Source organism: Rhyacophila brunnea, unplaced genomic scaffold (assembly GCF_057557595.1).
Source record: "Rhyacophila brunnea isolate RB1 unplaced genomic scaffold, BYU_Rbru_1.0 scaffold_17, whole genome shotgun sequence".
Lineage (NCBI taxonomy): Eukaryota > Metazoa > Arthropoda > Insecta > Trichoptera > Rhyacophilidae > Rhyacophila > Rhyacophila brunnea.
In genome coordinates, this window is record NW_028232827.1 from 33,579,523 (window position 1) to 33,595,417 (window position 15,895).

Below are 15,895 nucleotides of genomic sequence, written 5' to 3' on the forward strand. Positions count from 1 at the left end.
ACGTTGAACATCGATTTCAATAGATATTGATAGTGTGCCGACAGAGCTACAACTTGAGATTATTGATCTGCAGTGTGACACTGATTTAAGAGAATTGCATCGTCGTGAAGAAATCTCCAAATTTTACAATGCCCTTAATTCAGACAATTTCGACCAACTTAAAGATTATGAAAGAAAAATGTTCGTTATTTTTGGATCAACCTATATATTATGTGAACAAACATTTTCGATCATGAACCTCAATAAAAATTCTTTACGATCAAATATCTCCGATGCCCATTTAGAAGCAGCTTTGAGAATATCAACTACAAAATTAACACCTGAATTTAAAAAAATGTTAAAAAAGGTACATCAGTTTAATTCTTCTCATTAATTTTTTGTAATGTTTATTTTTCGTGATAATAAATAGTGTATATCTAAAAATGGCATTTTACTTGCGGCCCGCCGCTCATTTTTAATTCTTGAATTTGGCCCTCCATCCAAAAAGTTTGCCCCCCCCTGGATAGAGTGTGTATTAGAAGAAGTTAAAAGCGGAAGTCAGTGGCACCGGCAAAAGTCGGCAACGCTGTGTGTGTTTTAAATTACGATTTTGTTCAGGTAGATATCTTTTGGCAGATTTCCGAAAACTGTGTGATAATAATCATGATCAATTAAAATAGTTTACTGCACTCTACTGCATATGTGAAGTGGCAATTGCATTTAATGGATGTATAAAATAGCTATTAATTTTAATTGAATGAATTAGCATTTTTCGGAAAAATCTCGGATTCGTGACTGCTATAGGGTGTGATAACTAATTCGTATAATAATTGAATCACTATAGAGATTACAGTGATAACAATTTTATAGCATAAGATAACCTAAGTATTCTAGCGAATTCTAAAAAAATTACGTTTAATAGTTATATATTTTTTACACAATCATGAATATATTTTTATCTTTAGTAGTATATCAATGCTTTAAATATAATAATATATTCATATTCTCTCAGAATTGTACGAGGAACGGACGCACTCAAGATTTAAGAAACACCCACAAATTCAGGTATGTGGTCAAATTCCACATATCGTGATGCACGGAGGACCCTATGGTTCCCTCAGCAGACGTCTCAAAAGATAGAAAGATCGCCTGGACTTAACTCGGTAAAAACCTGAATAAAAATAAACCCAACGGTCTCTAAAAACAAGGGTAAATAAGTATCAAAGAATTACATAGTATTATGTTTGTCATTGTATATTATATACTCGTATTTTAAACAAATATGTTGAAGAAACCCTTCTTCTATCAGATGGAGCCTTCTGTGGTTTCCCTATCAACATTACGAAGTTCCAGTAGGTACCTATTCCATAAGTTCCATTTTTCTTTCTAAGGATAAATTTATTTATTTCTTTTCAGAGCTTTTATGAAAGTTAGTAGGTAAGCAGAGTTTTTGCGTCACTTTCAAAATATTATGTTTAGGCTCCATATATATGAATAAAATAAAGTTTTTTTTTTGTTAATTAATATGAATCGAAATTATTATTTCCTACGTGGAGCATAAGAGAATCCACTGAGTGGATTAGAGGATTAACATAATTTTACGAGAATTAGCTGTTCCCCAACTTATTGTGTCCTTGATCTTAATAAAACACACATTGAAAAATACATGATTTTCATATAGGTATGCACCATCATAAAATCTACCCTATGAACTTAAAGGAAGGGGGTCGAATGATAAAAATCCCCACTGCACTAAAAATCACTATATACAGAAATGTAAATTTGCAGTGACAACCGAAGTTTTCACATTTTATATGTTTTTTGCCTGCGGCTCTTGTTACTTCTCTGATCGATGTATCAACATGACATAGCATGTAGGTATATCGATGAAAAACGTGTTAATACTTACTTTGAGGCAATTAGCTAAAACAGTAACATGATGCATTCGGTACTAACACCGCCAGTTTGCGATTCCTTATTGGGAAACTAGCCTTGGCCTGCCATATTAAATTTAATACACTCGTCTCGCAAGTAGGCGCCGGTTGACCACCGCTTTCTTATACAGAGCGTGAAGCATAGCTTATAATGATTTACTATTGCATTAAGTATATCAGATCACAGTAGCTATTCAATAATCATAGACATCACCATAAAATACCTATTCATAATAAAATAATGCATAAAGAAGATACATACACTGTTGCACCGTCCCGCTCCGACACACAGCCAGTGCCTTGTAGGGCAGGGCGAAGCAAAGATAGTACACTCGTTCTCACTTCAAATTATCGGAAATCACCTTCACACACAGGGCACTAAAGGGTGCTAACTAACACACACTACACTGAATAAAATTATAAGCACACACTGACACAGGAAACTTTTTTTTTAATTCCTTTGATTGCTTCAAATGAAAAATCTGGACCCTAAACCGGATTTGAGCACTGATTTTTTTTATTGTTATTGTTGTGATCACGTTGCACTTTGGAATGCTTTAGAATGACACTGTAAAATTTAAATTATATATAATACCTATATCACTAAGCAACATATTAACATATCTATACAAAATTGATTGATACATTTATTATTCTAGTGATACTAGGTACCGACTTAATATTAATACCGATAACCGATCAAGCTTTCTCTAAATTCGATATACGTATTACCTAAAAAGCTCAATTTACAATCGCAATCACAAGCCGATCGTCTGTCCTAATGACCCTCGGAAATAAAATGTCATTTTGGATTTTTCGCACATAAATCAACCGTCGATTGGCGACAATTAGGTCGTCCCAATTATTACGGATCTTCGATTGAAAAGTGAGCGAAAAATATGAATCATTCTACCTATATCGGCGACGATTCTACTGAACGATCCAAAATGACAGCTCATGATCGGGGGGACGATCGAGGCAGACGATCCGCATGACAATCTACCAGTCTCATGGTAATTATGGCTATTTATTTATATCTATATTCGCTGAAACCAGATTTCCGACGAACACCTTATTAGGTATCGATTTGACCAGAAAGAAATAGAGACGGAATGGCCGTTTTTTTCCATAAGCCTAGCTGTGCAGGATCGAAACTATTCCGAGTTATGAATTGGATTCATAACACCGGTCGAACCCACCCACCCCTGTCTCCATAGTTAATGTTATATTATTTTCGCATATGTACAGCATTACCTCCCTATCTATAGAATACCTCCGTATAATTTAATACAACATAACAAACCGCGACAACTGCTATTTTCCTGAGTGAATTTTTTCAAATCGCTTTGGAAATGGTTCAACTGAAACACGTGTAATTATATTTGTCTTATAAACGGTTTAAGTATTCAATTATCTTCGAAAGTTTTACAAACCGCAAATCAATAAATTCAGACAAAACAACAAAATATATATCACTAAATTATTAAGGGCAGACGTGCTCAGCGTGGGTCAAAATGGAGCTTTTTTCTATTTTCAAAGCATGATCCTGGACATACCTTAAACGTTGTAGATAATCTATGTATATAATTATGAAGCCTTGTTTTCCTTTATATTTATTTTAAACATTTTTATTATTTTAAGTATTTTTATTACATAAAATGGTATTCTTTTAAACCTCTCGCTCTAATGTTTTAGAATATAGTCATATTTCAGTACATAAATGTGCAGTGGTGTTAAGATTTTATACATTTATTAATTTTTAAACGCATTTTTAAAACCATCAGTATAATTTTTATCGACATTATTATAGTGAAATATTTTCGATAAAAAAATATATTAATAATCTCTGTGATCCCAAATTTGACAAGAATTAGGCATTTTATTATTCAAAAAATGGGCAAGATTAACACATTTGAAGATAATTCTAAAGATACTAATTATAAGCTATGTCTTTGACCATTCAAGTGTGATAAACATCCTACGAATAATGATTACTTTATAATAATTATTGACCTAAGAATAAGGTAGTGTATTTTTGAAATACGCCATTTCTTTTGGCATTCCACAGTGGCTAAGCTACAACATACGGCCGTAGCCATAAATTGACAAACTATAATTGAAGTAGGGAGTAAAATGATGTTAACGCGCGTGTTTGAACAGGATTCAGTCTTCTGCCAAATTAAAAATATATCCTTGCGATATAGGTACAGCAGCGATAAGTGCAATACTTCTATTTTGGATTACAAAATTCATGCAATGTTTTCCTGCAAACCGAGAAAAAACTGCAACGAAACTAACCAATTAAATACTAACACAAAATTTAAAATTTATCTAGATACCAATAGACATCACAAAACTTTAATTTACTTGCGTGTACCTATGTATATTATATTCTCGAAATGAAGTATTTGCACAATTGACCGAAGAACACTGAAATAATCGTGTAGATAGGTACGAGTATATCACATGAATTGCACGTGAACACATTAAAATGAATACAATACCTACATGTGCAAGTATGTAGTATATATATACCACGGGTGGTCAATAAGGTCGATCGCCACAAATATTTTATTTGAGTATTAATCATAATTTGGAAGTAAATATAATGGAATTTTATTTATTACTTATAGATATTTCTTTTATCCAAAATTTTTAACTATCTAATTCTATCAACACTCATTCCGATATAAGGAAAAACACGAGGTGAAGATATATTAACCAGTTTAAAAACTTCAATAAGACTGCTCAAAATTTGTAGACACCTTACAATGTCGGATAAGTAATTCAGACTCTGTAGCATCCGGAAGCTCAAAATAAAATTTATGTAGGTATTCAAAATAAAATAATTAGATATGTAATTTTTTTTATGTATGTACAACAATTTATTTAATTTTCTAAGTAATATTATATTTTGGTTTAAAAATATATCTATAGGTACTATACTTATATAACATATTATATTATGTATAATTTCAGAAAATATTTTTCTTCTACAAAGTAGATCTTATGTAAAAATAGTTGACACCCCTGATCTATAATAATATACTATAGTATACTATACTTTAATCATGTCTGTGCGGATTGTCGACCTCAGAGGTGAAAAATATTATTATTTACTTTTCTTCTAAAGTATGATATCGAATACAAAACAATAAAAAACAATCCTCTGTATTAAAAAATTGCGATAGTCGCAGATATATTTTGTTGTCATAATATACGTGAATAATTCAAATACAAATATCTAATGATTGTGGTACACCTAGGACCTACGTACGTTCTATATTTCGAAAAAATGGTTTTAAAATCATACATTGTTATAAATAATAATTATTAATAAAGAATTGATTCAATTTCTAGGTGCACGCTTCTCAATCCGTTTCCCGCCTGACATTGTTGCAAGTGCGTTATTTTCGAAAAGTCTCTTGAAATACCTAAAATAGGAGCCAAGCCACACGGCGCTGGATCCAATTGGTATCAAATCAAGCAATATCACCGTTACGATACCTCAGTTGTCTTGTGTCTTGATTCCAACTTGGTACCAACAATGTAGTCTATAAGCTATGTAAGTTTCATCAATATCGATCCAGTAGGTAGTTTTTGAGTTATAACTGTGAACAAATGGAGAGACAAACAGATATCTACTCCAATAATTGTAGTACTCTAGTATAGATTTGAATAATACGCCCATATTTTAGCCGACCAACCCTTAATTGCAATAGTTTTTAATGTAAGCAAACCAAAATTAGATATGTGAGAATTTATTTATATCGTTCTAAGTATTTATTGACTTTTTTTTAAATATACTTATTATGTGAAATTAATACTTATGTAGGTATATTATATTATGATATGTACGTATTTTTATAATTTTTAACAATAATATTATGCGAACATCGGTTGTTGTTAATACATAGATAGCTCGATTATGTAGGGTAACCACATATTGTTTAAGTATCGTAAAAATATATTTTTTGTCGTTTACGATGAATTTATTGTAAATATAAATAAACAAACACAATATCTAGTACCGATTTAAAAACCGACTTGGTGTGGTTTGCGGTTTTCTCATGTGACAATGTATGACAGAATAAATTAATTTAAAAAATACGTTAATAACATTAAATTTAAATAAATATTGTAATGTAACACGACTCAACAATCCTAGTACTTAATTATTAACACCTTAAGTATTTTATTTTCAAGGCTACCTATATAAAAACACAGGTATTATCCATAGAATTAGTTAATAATTATTGTTTTATTAACTCCACATAAAAATTGTCGCCCAAGTCATGCAAATACATAATCGTTTTACTTATTATTCCCAGTAACTTTGATAGTAAACCTATGTACCTACAAACCGAACAATTTGTTACGAGTTTATGACTGAAGAGCGAGTTTTATCTGGAAGTGTCGCAAAAATATAAGTAGGCACATTGGTGGAGTTTTATAAACACTGCATATCGACACCGTAACATTTTTTATGCGGTTTAATCAACAACCATATAAAAAAATATATTTTATACGTTAATGCATTGAAACGTGGTAGCTAGCTATGTGTACTATGTATTTACGAGAAATGCGTGTTAACCACTTACTCAATTTATCAGTTCCAAAGCTCTGGGTCTAATTACACATTAAAAAAGTAAAATTTCCAGACCTAGTAATCGAACCCGACACCCACGACTTCATAAGCGGACACCGTACCGTTATTCTATCGCGGGCGCTTCTTTCACACATAAGAAGAAAAACCTTCTCTTTATAGACGGAACCTAAATATATGGAAATTAAACTGGAAAAACATACTAAGGCTAATGATCAAATTAGCTTTAAGTCATTTCGCAATGCAGATTTAGTAGCAACAAATTTCACACTGTTACCAGAATCTGTCAATAACCGCAAACATTTCCAAATAATTTTAGATGCATGCGCAGATATTATCAATGAATAGTATTGCTTCAGTAATTACTACATATATTGACATTAATGTTCGACTTGTACCAGAACCAAGCCATTCACATCAGAACATAGATATATAATATATATAATAATATGTAACTAACCACCTCCGAAAAGACAGCCCGTCGTCAATAATTATTAATGTAGCTACAAAGCTAAATACACCGACAGATAATTTATTTAGATTATTTAGATGAATAACCACAAAACGTAGCATACAACAGTCTAATATACGTGCATTATAAGACAACGTGTAAACGGGTCAAGCGTATTTTCAAAGTATTTTTTATGACTACTTTAATTATTCGACCACACTAAAAAGTACGTAACGGAATTATCAAGTACAAAAAGTTCGGATGACTTCCTCTAATTATGGGATTTGATACAAGTAATATATCGATATAGAAAAAAAAATATATACAATCAGCCAACACAATTAATTTATAATTAAAAAAAATAAACTTTTCACTTAGGTAATACAACACTGTACAAAGCCTGCCTACATAATAATTAGGCCCTGTTGGTATACGTGCGGAAACGAGGGCCCGATAGTTACTGCAACGTCACTGCATTGAGTTTCGAAAACCGAAATTTAAAAAAAAACCGAGCTCCGATGGCAATGCGAAAAGAATTTTCACAATCGCACCACGATCGAGATCTTTTACATACCCAACAACCCAGTGTCAACCGAGGGCGTAGCCCGATAGATAAGTCTAGACGTGGTGAATTTTTTCGCCGAACTTTGAGTCATATTAGATTTTACGATATTTTCCATTACATTAATGTAATATAGTTCATCTAGACAAATAAGAAAAAACGCGTTAAACGTATTATAATTTCATTCGAATCCCATTAAGAAATTATTTTTTTTCCTCCAATATGTATTAAGTATTTTAATGTTTTTATAAATTGCGTTACGTATTTTCAATTAAGAATGTTATAAGTATTCTTAAAAAAGACAAAATAGTTGTTCACACGATTCACATGTAACAGAAAACATTTTTTTAATTAAATACAAACTACGTCTTTTATTATATTAACTTATGATTACAAAGATCACAAAATTTCATTATAAATACACACATACTTTATGTAGTAACTATGGAGCTATTAAAATTTATTATCATAAAACTAGTATAAAGTAAACTACTATACGTTGGATAAAATAATGTCAGATTTCAAAAACCAATAGAAATACGACAGTAGTTTCAGAATAAATATTACAAACGCCTACAAAAATAATGTGGTCCGACAATGAAAAAGCTTCGCAGAAAATGGGCTTTTCCACGAAACCACACTGGAATTCGAAAAACTTTGCGAATATAATCCGAGACACAGAGCTAAACGTTAAGAAAAATCTTTAGTTTTATTTTAATACACTTTACTACCTGAGGGTTATATTCATAAAGGGTTATCCAACTCAGATTAAAAATCACAGCAATGAAAAGGAGACAAAAAAAAACTGAATCGTATGCACTCGATGGAAGACACCGGTCGACGTGTCAAATGGAAAATGTATTGTACACTTGGTATTTTTTTTATATGCGAAGATATCGATGTGCTTGCAACGCGACGGTCGAGCTGGCACTGAAATCGTCTGCGAGGGCGGGCCCCTCTCCCTCCCGCGCCCCCCGCCGGAGGCAGCTTCCCTACCGCGGCCGACTGGGCCCCGCAGTAGTTTGCGTCGGAACCACTACACAACTTGCATGGAATAAGTACGTGGAGTCTAGGATGCAACGATGCAGATTGCACGAAGTTTGGTACCTACGATTGTCTGGCGAAGTTTCAGTGCGTGGTAACTGAAAAACGGATTGTACAAGGTTCCAATATATATAGGGAATACAATATAATAAGTATTAGTATAACAGTAAGAAGGGTAGACCACCCTAAAGTGAAAACTAAAGCAAAATTACGTATATCACGTGGGTGATAGGATAAGAAAATAAGCTAAGTAGATGGCAGAATAAAATGCTGGATTTAAAAAAGAAAATGATAAAGTGTTATGGAACGGCGGGGTCAATTCGAATAAACACTTTTTATATTTAAACTGGCTTTATTAGAAGGTAATAGATATATATAATAGATTATGTTTTAGAGTTTAGACAAAACCTTGTTAACAGTGTGATTTGATACAGTGATTAAATGCAGTCGATCCGTCCTTCTTTAAGGTTGAGTTAAAACTGAATTGAAAAGCTATTTTGATTCTATATAATAAAACAAACATTATTAAAATTACGCATAGCATTCTCAGAGATTTAGTTTGATAAGAAAAGTAAATACATAAAACAACATCCATTATAATGAAGTTTGAAACAATGTGCGATACTAATGCATCCAGACGTTTAGATAGATAAGAACAATAGTGCGATAAAGCAAATCTTTGTCAAATAAGTACAATCCCAGCCATTCATTATGCATGCTTATTAATACTTAATAAGAATAAAAATAGGCTCAAAGCTGCAAAGCTGAAAATGAGCTATGACACTGGAAATTAGCATTACTTTTAAAAAATATGTCACAATTATTTATAAAATAGGTCATCAATTTATTTAAGAATGAATGCAGGTAAGAAATTTATCATTGTTTGTCATCGTTTTGTATGTAACATTGGTAGGTAGGTACTTATATAAAATTAAGTATTATATTTGTCTTTAACGTAGCGCAACACACACACGCACACACTATCTATTTATCTATATATCTGCGCATTGAATGCATTAAGCACATCGACAAAAATGCTGACAGGTTGCACTGCAACCCGGTATGTTTTCCTAATAAGATATAAAGTAAGCAGCATCTTCATTTTCTTCAGATTCTCAAGCAAATCTGGTATAATATTCTAACTTTTTTATGAGAAGTTTTAAGCTGTTTGCGGTGACGAACAACGCTAGATTTAACGCTGTACCAAATTTTGCAAGCTAGATGCCTATTCAAAAATGCTAAAGTTGGCAACGCTGACTAGAATAGTATGTAACTATTTTCCATCCCGATTATCGATCTGTACCCAAGACCAGTAACGTCCCGTGGGGTTAGGCAGATTGAGCGTCGCTTGGGGCGGCAGTGACTCGAAGGGCGGCAAAACGAGGAATCAGTAGGTACCTATAAATAGCTACATAAACTTAGTAATAACGTACATATCTTTCCATTAACAAGTTCAGCTCAATGGTTGGAAACAAAATGTATTAAGTAATTTAACAAGGCTGTATTTTTTTTGTCGGGTTCGCGATGTCTAGTTTACTTCCATTGCCCTTGCACGTAACGTTCTTGGTGACTAGATGACATAGATACTGACTTTGCAACAAAAAAGGCCAGGAAAGTTTTGTTTTAAATTTAATGGTTGAGTGTTGACACTATTAAATAATAGTGTATTTATGATTAAAAGTAGGTGTATATTAAATAAATACCAAGGAAAATTATTTTGTTTACCTGTTGTACAATAATAACGTAGTAAAAATGGTGTGAAAATAATAAATCTGTGTATTGCTTAATGGTACAGACAGACCAAATGTGTCAGAAATATCAACCAAATAGGACCTCAGACTTTGCTGATTTGAGCTAGTGTCTAACTTAATCATATTATATTTATTCTCTTTTTATATCTAAATTTAATTTTGTATATTTTAGTGGTATGTATTTTGTTAGTGATGTATCCATACAACAGATTTATTAGATATTGGAGTCATGAAAGAATGATAAAAAATACTGTGAAAAAATGGGGAGGCATTTTGTCGAGACGACGTCACTGCCAAGACTCAATTTACTGTAGGACTCAAGGTGCTATAGTCACTATGCCGGTATGCATAGTCTGAATTTTGGATTTTTGAGAATCCAGACATCACTAGGCTTACCCATCCCACTACATATTATAATACTTAGATATTTTTAGGGCGCCGTGAAAAAATCTTCAGACGCGAAAGGCGCCGCGAGATGAAAAAGTTTGAAAAGCACTAATCTAACAGTAGCATTTTTTCAGCTCACTGTCAGATACTTACATAGGCTCGGTTTCCATTGAAGAAGGTTTTCTTTTAACGCCTATCGCCCAATCCAATATTATGCCAACAAAAACGTGCTTAGGTATAACAAACACTCTGGCATTGTAAAAACTTTTTGTATTACCAACTATACTTATGTAACGTAAGAAGATAAATATATGAAGTAGGTATAAGTAAGTATAATACATAGATAGGTAAATAATAAAATATATTATCAGTTCTGGTCCAATGCGTAGGTATAGATAGCGTGAGTGAATTTATAAGAAGTTCCGAAGGTTCATTGTTTCCGAAAGCATGGGCTCTCAACCAATGTGTCTCGTCAATGTAAATGGTTACATGTAAATTGCACGTAAAACATTTCACCGTAGCAAAGTTAGCCGTGAGCTTTCTATCGGAAAGAGATGACTGTATACTATACCTACGGTCTCCAATTTTTTTAGATTCAATATGAACATTAATTCAATTTTCATAGCTGATTTTGGCAAAATTCATGAATTCAAGAATGAAAACCTAACCTAACTTAACCTAACCTTACAAATAATCCAGTAGGTATATCGGCTATTTTTTTTGCCACTGGCTTCCTGTAAACCGACAAGAACCGTGTTTTAGTTAGCCATGAACTTTAACCTCAGTAGATATTATACTACCCAAAGAGATTGGACGGTCTTTAATATACGACCATATAATATTTTCGATACAACATTTCACGGTGAAATATGAAACGGTGAACTGCATACGTACAGATTTCTGGACAGGTATGTAAATAACCCTGCTTCATTTTATTCCTTTATTTATTTGACAAAACACTATCAACATAACAAATCAAAATTAAGGACGTTCACAACACGAAATTTACATTAAAACAAATATTACCCTCACAAGAGAGAAGAAAAAATAAAAAAACAATTTTAAACAGTAAAATAAAGTTTCAAAAATAAAATACACGGCACATCACAGAAAATATCTATGTCTTTGGGGAGCGCATTGACTAGGCTTGCACCCCTCGCTAATTGTGCCTGATAGGCTTGACTCGAGGAAACAGTTCTGACCAAGAAAGAGGTCATGGTTGCGGCCACGTAATATGTAGTTGGCGGGCGCATATATATATATATTTTTTAGAACGCCAGGATTGGAATCCATCCCTCGTGATAGCAGGCAAAAATGTCTCAAAAGCAGAAGTGACCTACGAGATTCGAGAGAGTAAAAAGCATGCCTTGTAGAAAGGCAGTGCGAATTGGCGCATATAATTTTAAATCATCTGCAAAAAGTTAAAAAAAAAAAAAAAGTTGGCCTGTATCAATAATAATACAAAGGTAACGAAAATTTGCCAGCATTTAAAATAATATAGAAATATTTTTGTTCAGTATGTTACCTACGTGTGCTTTTTCTGTAATTTGTGTAGGTTTCTAAGTGATTTTTAATGAATTACTTACTTAAAGTTGTATCACGAAAAGCTTGCTTAATATGAACTTTGTAAGTCGGAACTTAATATCCCAAAACTCAATACCCAAAGGTGCAAATACAAACTGGCAACTTAAGTAGCTGATCTTAGCTAAATATGTATCCATAATCTAGTGCCTACTCACTCATTCAACACAGGTTAAACGTCTCGGATGAAATTAGGCAGCAATGTAAGGGTTTAAATTGCATATTTAATAATGCTCGAGCACGAGTATGGCCGACGATAATAATTGGAGGTGGAATTATTCATCCTATCCCCTAGTAACACTGCACACAAGGGCATGCTCGCATATCGGGATCCCGGCTGAGCTATCGATCCGGAAATCAGGACTTATATGTGAAATCTCGTCGTGTTTTATTGAGATACATAAGCATATTTCAATGAAGATCAGTGACGTCCCGTGGGGGTAGGCAGATTGAGCGTCGCTTGGGAGCGGCAGTTACTCGAATGGCGGCAAATGGAGGAGAATCATTGGGTATATATATATATATAAATAGCTGCCTAAGCTTAGTAATAACGGAAATATATTTCCATTAAAAAATCACTTCACTGGTTGGAAACAAAATGGATTAAGTAATTAACATACCTACAAAGTTTAACAGGACTGTATTTTTGTCGGGTTCGCGATGTTTAGTTTACTTCCATTGTACTTGGAGGTCACGTCCTTGATGACCAGCAATGACGCAGATTTTTTTTTATTATAGGTATGTACATACTTGTCTAATTTAAAAATTTTCCATATATTTTTGCCAGTCACTCGCGAATTTTGGAAGTTGCCAGGTGTATTTTTAAACGTATCTGAAACCTAGAACTCGCAATATTTCTATTGAAGCAGGGATAGCATTTAAATTAGATTTAGTAGTATATATTTTGTCGGTAATGTATTTATACAACACATTTCTTAGATATTTTAGTCATGAAATAATAATAAAAAATACTGTATAACAAAATAGGGTAGCCTTTTTTCGCTGCCTAGGGGCGGCATTTTGTCTGGGGACGTCACTGATGAAGGTAGATATTTTAATATGGGAAAATATAATATATTGGCATATACTTAATCTATGATTGGCACACACGATGGCGTGATGACAGCGTGCGATTCAAAATATGTACAAGGAGTCTCTGGGTTAAATGAATAACCAACAACAATTCTTATAAAAAACTAATACTTTTGACCTACCTCGGCAAAGCAAGAATAAATTAGGTTTTGAATAAAATCAAACATGTCTCCTATCTTTGTCTGTCTGAGTCAGTACGGTTAATATTTTTATTAGTAATGAAAGATAACTAATGTGGAATATTTCTTGAAAGAAAAATACACAAATTTGGCATATTTCAAGATTGAAAGCAGTTTCTTGATATAAATAATGTTTATCTTTACATTTAGGTTTTTTTTTTTTTAAATATTTATATGAAAATTTTACTATCAAAAACTTCGATAGACAAGTTATAATCGTCAACTATTTATTTTAAATTCGCAGTATCGTCAAAAATAAAAACAAAATTATGAAATACATCCCATGATTACAAGAGCGAAATTAAATTCTGCACATTCTTCAGAAAACGGGGAAAAACCTTCGCCAACTCCCTCCAATCCCGGAACCCAAAACATAATAATCCCGGAATCGAAGATTCTGACCGGGAATACACTCCCTAATGCGGACCACCGCGGCGATGCTTTACTTGGGTCGCTCATTCATTGGGACACAATATTTGAATCATTGATAGTTTCTAATTTGACTCCGCGATAGTTATGATAGCGGTATGCTTTTGTGCGTTATATTTTTGTCTATCGTTCTCCAACAACCATATCCAAGATCAAATACATATATATGATCCAAGATCATATTATTATCATTATCGGTTGTGTGAACGAAAGTGTCGAGATGATCTAATAACTTATAACTATCAGTAGCGAAGGGTGGAGGTAGGCTGTTAAGATCAAACATAAATAGTGAACATTAAACTCTGTTAGTCATACGTACATATTTGTTTTTATTGAACTAAGACAACAATATTGGTGTTGGTTAGTTTTAGGTTTAATAAATTAAACCCTGCCTAAACCAAACCATAATAGTTTTGGTATACTTTGGGTGATACGACAAAATTGTGCACACTTTTACATTCATACTTATTTGTTTTCGTTGGATTCAGAATTGTTAGCAAATTACGCAGAAAAGCCCTGCGTAAACCAAACTATAATAGATAAAAAATATTATTCTGATATTATCCTCAAAATTATGTTTTGAGGAAATTATGTATGTATGATTTAATATTATCATAATTTTAGAAATTTTATAGAAATACGAGTATTTTTTTAGTATTATCTATTATGGCTTGGGTTTCGCTGGGTTTAATTGAATTTTAAGAATTAACCAACACCATTTTGTAAATTGTAATCTTAGTTCAATGAAAATAAATACGTATGACTGACAAAGTTTAGTGTGCACTATATATGGCGGATCTTAACAGCCTACCTCCACCCTTCGCCACTGATAACTATATATAGTAATTATTTTTGATAATATAAAATATATATGTCCCTGCCTAAATAATTACTCACAGAAATATAATAACGAATTCTTCCATTTTATTCACTTCAGAAAATTTAATATATTCCAACCATGTTGAAAAATAAAACAATTCAAAAAGAATTTCATTAAAAAGTTATACTTATCGTATATGATTTTTTTTTTAAATATAGATTTAAAATGATATCTCCTTTAAGAGGACAGAATTTACAGTCGTTTAGTCGTATTTTTATAAAGCAATATTATAATTTAATAAGGCAAGCTTTATTAAGCCGCCGTTCCAGTTGGTAGCGCTAGGATAGGCTCGGAAGCCTACATGAAATTCAATAAATTTTGTTTTCGTATAAATATTAATTATTATAAGTAGGGTTTATATTTCTGCTTGTCTATTGGCACTCTCTAAATATAAGATAACTTAAGCGAATGATTTACAACCAATAATCGTAAACAATCAAGAATCAAGACGCCTCATTCTCAAATTCCGTTTGGTTCAGATATTCAACCTGGAGTGTAGACGATGTGGAGGAAAGCAAGACCACTGGTACCTAGTTATATAGTACTTACTCCGGATAGAGCGACTTCTGCAAGACATAGTCGAAGGCGAGTTGCGGCATGACCGCGAATACCAATCGCGACCTTGCCCAAGGAAAGGAGTGGGTAGGCGATCGAGTTTATTGTCCACTGCAACAAAATGAATTCTCGGTTCCACTGTCTACTCACTCCCACCATTTGCGGAGCCAGTAACTACATTTGGCGTGATGCGATAAAAGTTGGCCATCGCGCAGGGTTGGCGGCGGTACCAATTATCGGATACCTTCATTCAAAACACAAAAGCCGATATGCTAAGTAAAAAAACAGTGATTTTTATTTTAGTGAAATATGAATGCAAGGTTAAAACTACATTTTCTCTTATATTATGTAAAATTACTAGATTGTTTTGACATAATCTTTAAACAGTGACTGTAAATTTAATGAAGAGAAAAGATAGTTTAAAACTTGGGTTCTCATTTCACTAAAACAAAAAAATACTGTTTT

At 32.8% G+C, this 15,895-nt stretch overlaps 2 protein-coding genes across 12 annotated transcripts in view; one reads left to right on the forward strand and one right to left on the reverse strand.

The window, feature by feature from the left end:
• The window catches only part of LOC147073988 (uncharacterized), an 895,029-nt gene that overhangs the window by 115,166 nt on the left and 763,968 nt on the right, over positions 1-15,895 (forward strand). The window lies entirely within an intron of this gene.
• Positions 1-15,895, reverse strand: part of shep (RNA binding motif single stranded interacting protein alan shepard) — a 226,130-nt gene that overhangs the window by 105,538 nt on the left and 104,697 nt on the right. For 2 of the 11 annotated variants that reach the window (XM_085944287.1, XM_085944284.1), the window contains exons 1-2: positions 8,264-8,464; positions 2,176-2,481 (exon numbers count right to left, since the gene is read on the reverse strand). The exons of 7 other annotated variants lie outside the window; for them this stretch is intronic. The gene's annotated coding sequence lies outside the window, so the exon portion shown is untranslated. Of the gene's footprint in view, positions 1-2,175; positions 2,482-8,263; positions 8,465-15,895 lie in introns of those variants that run through there. 2 more of the 11 variants (XM_085944283.1, XM_085944285.1) reach the window with 2 other exon arrangements.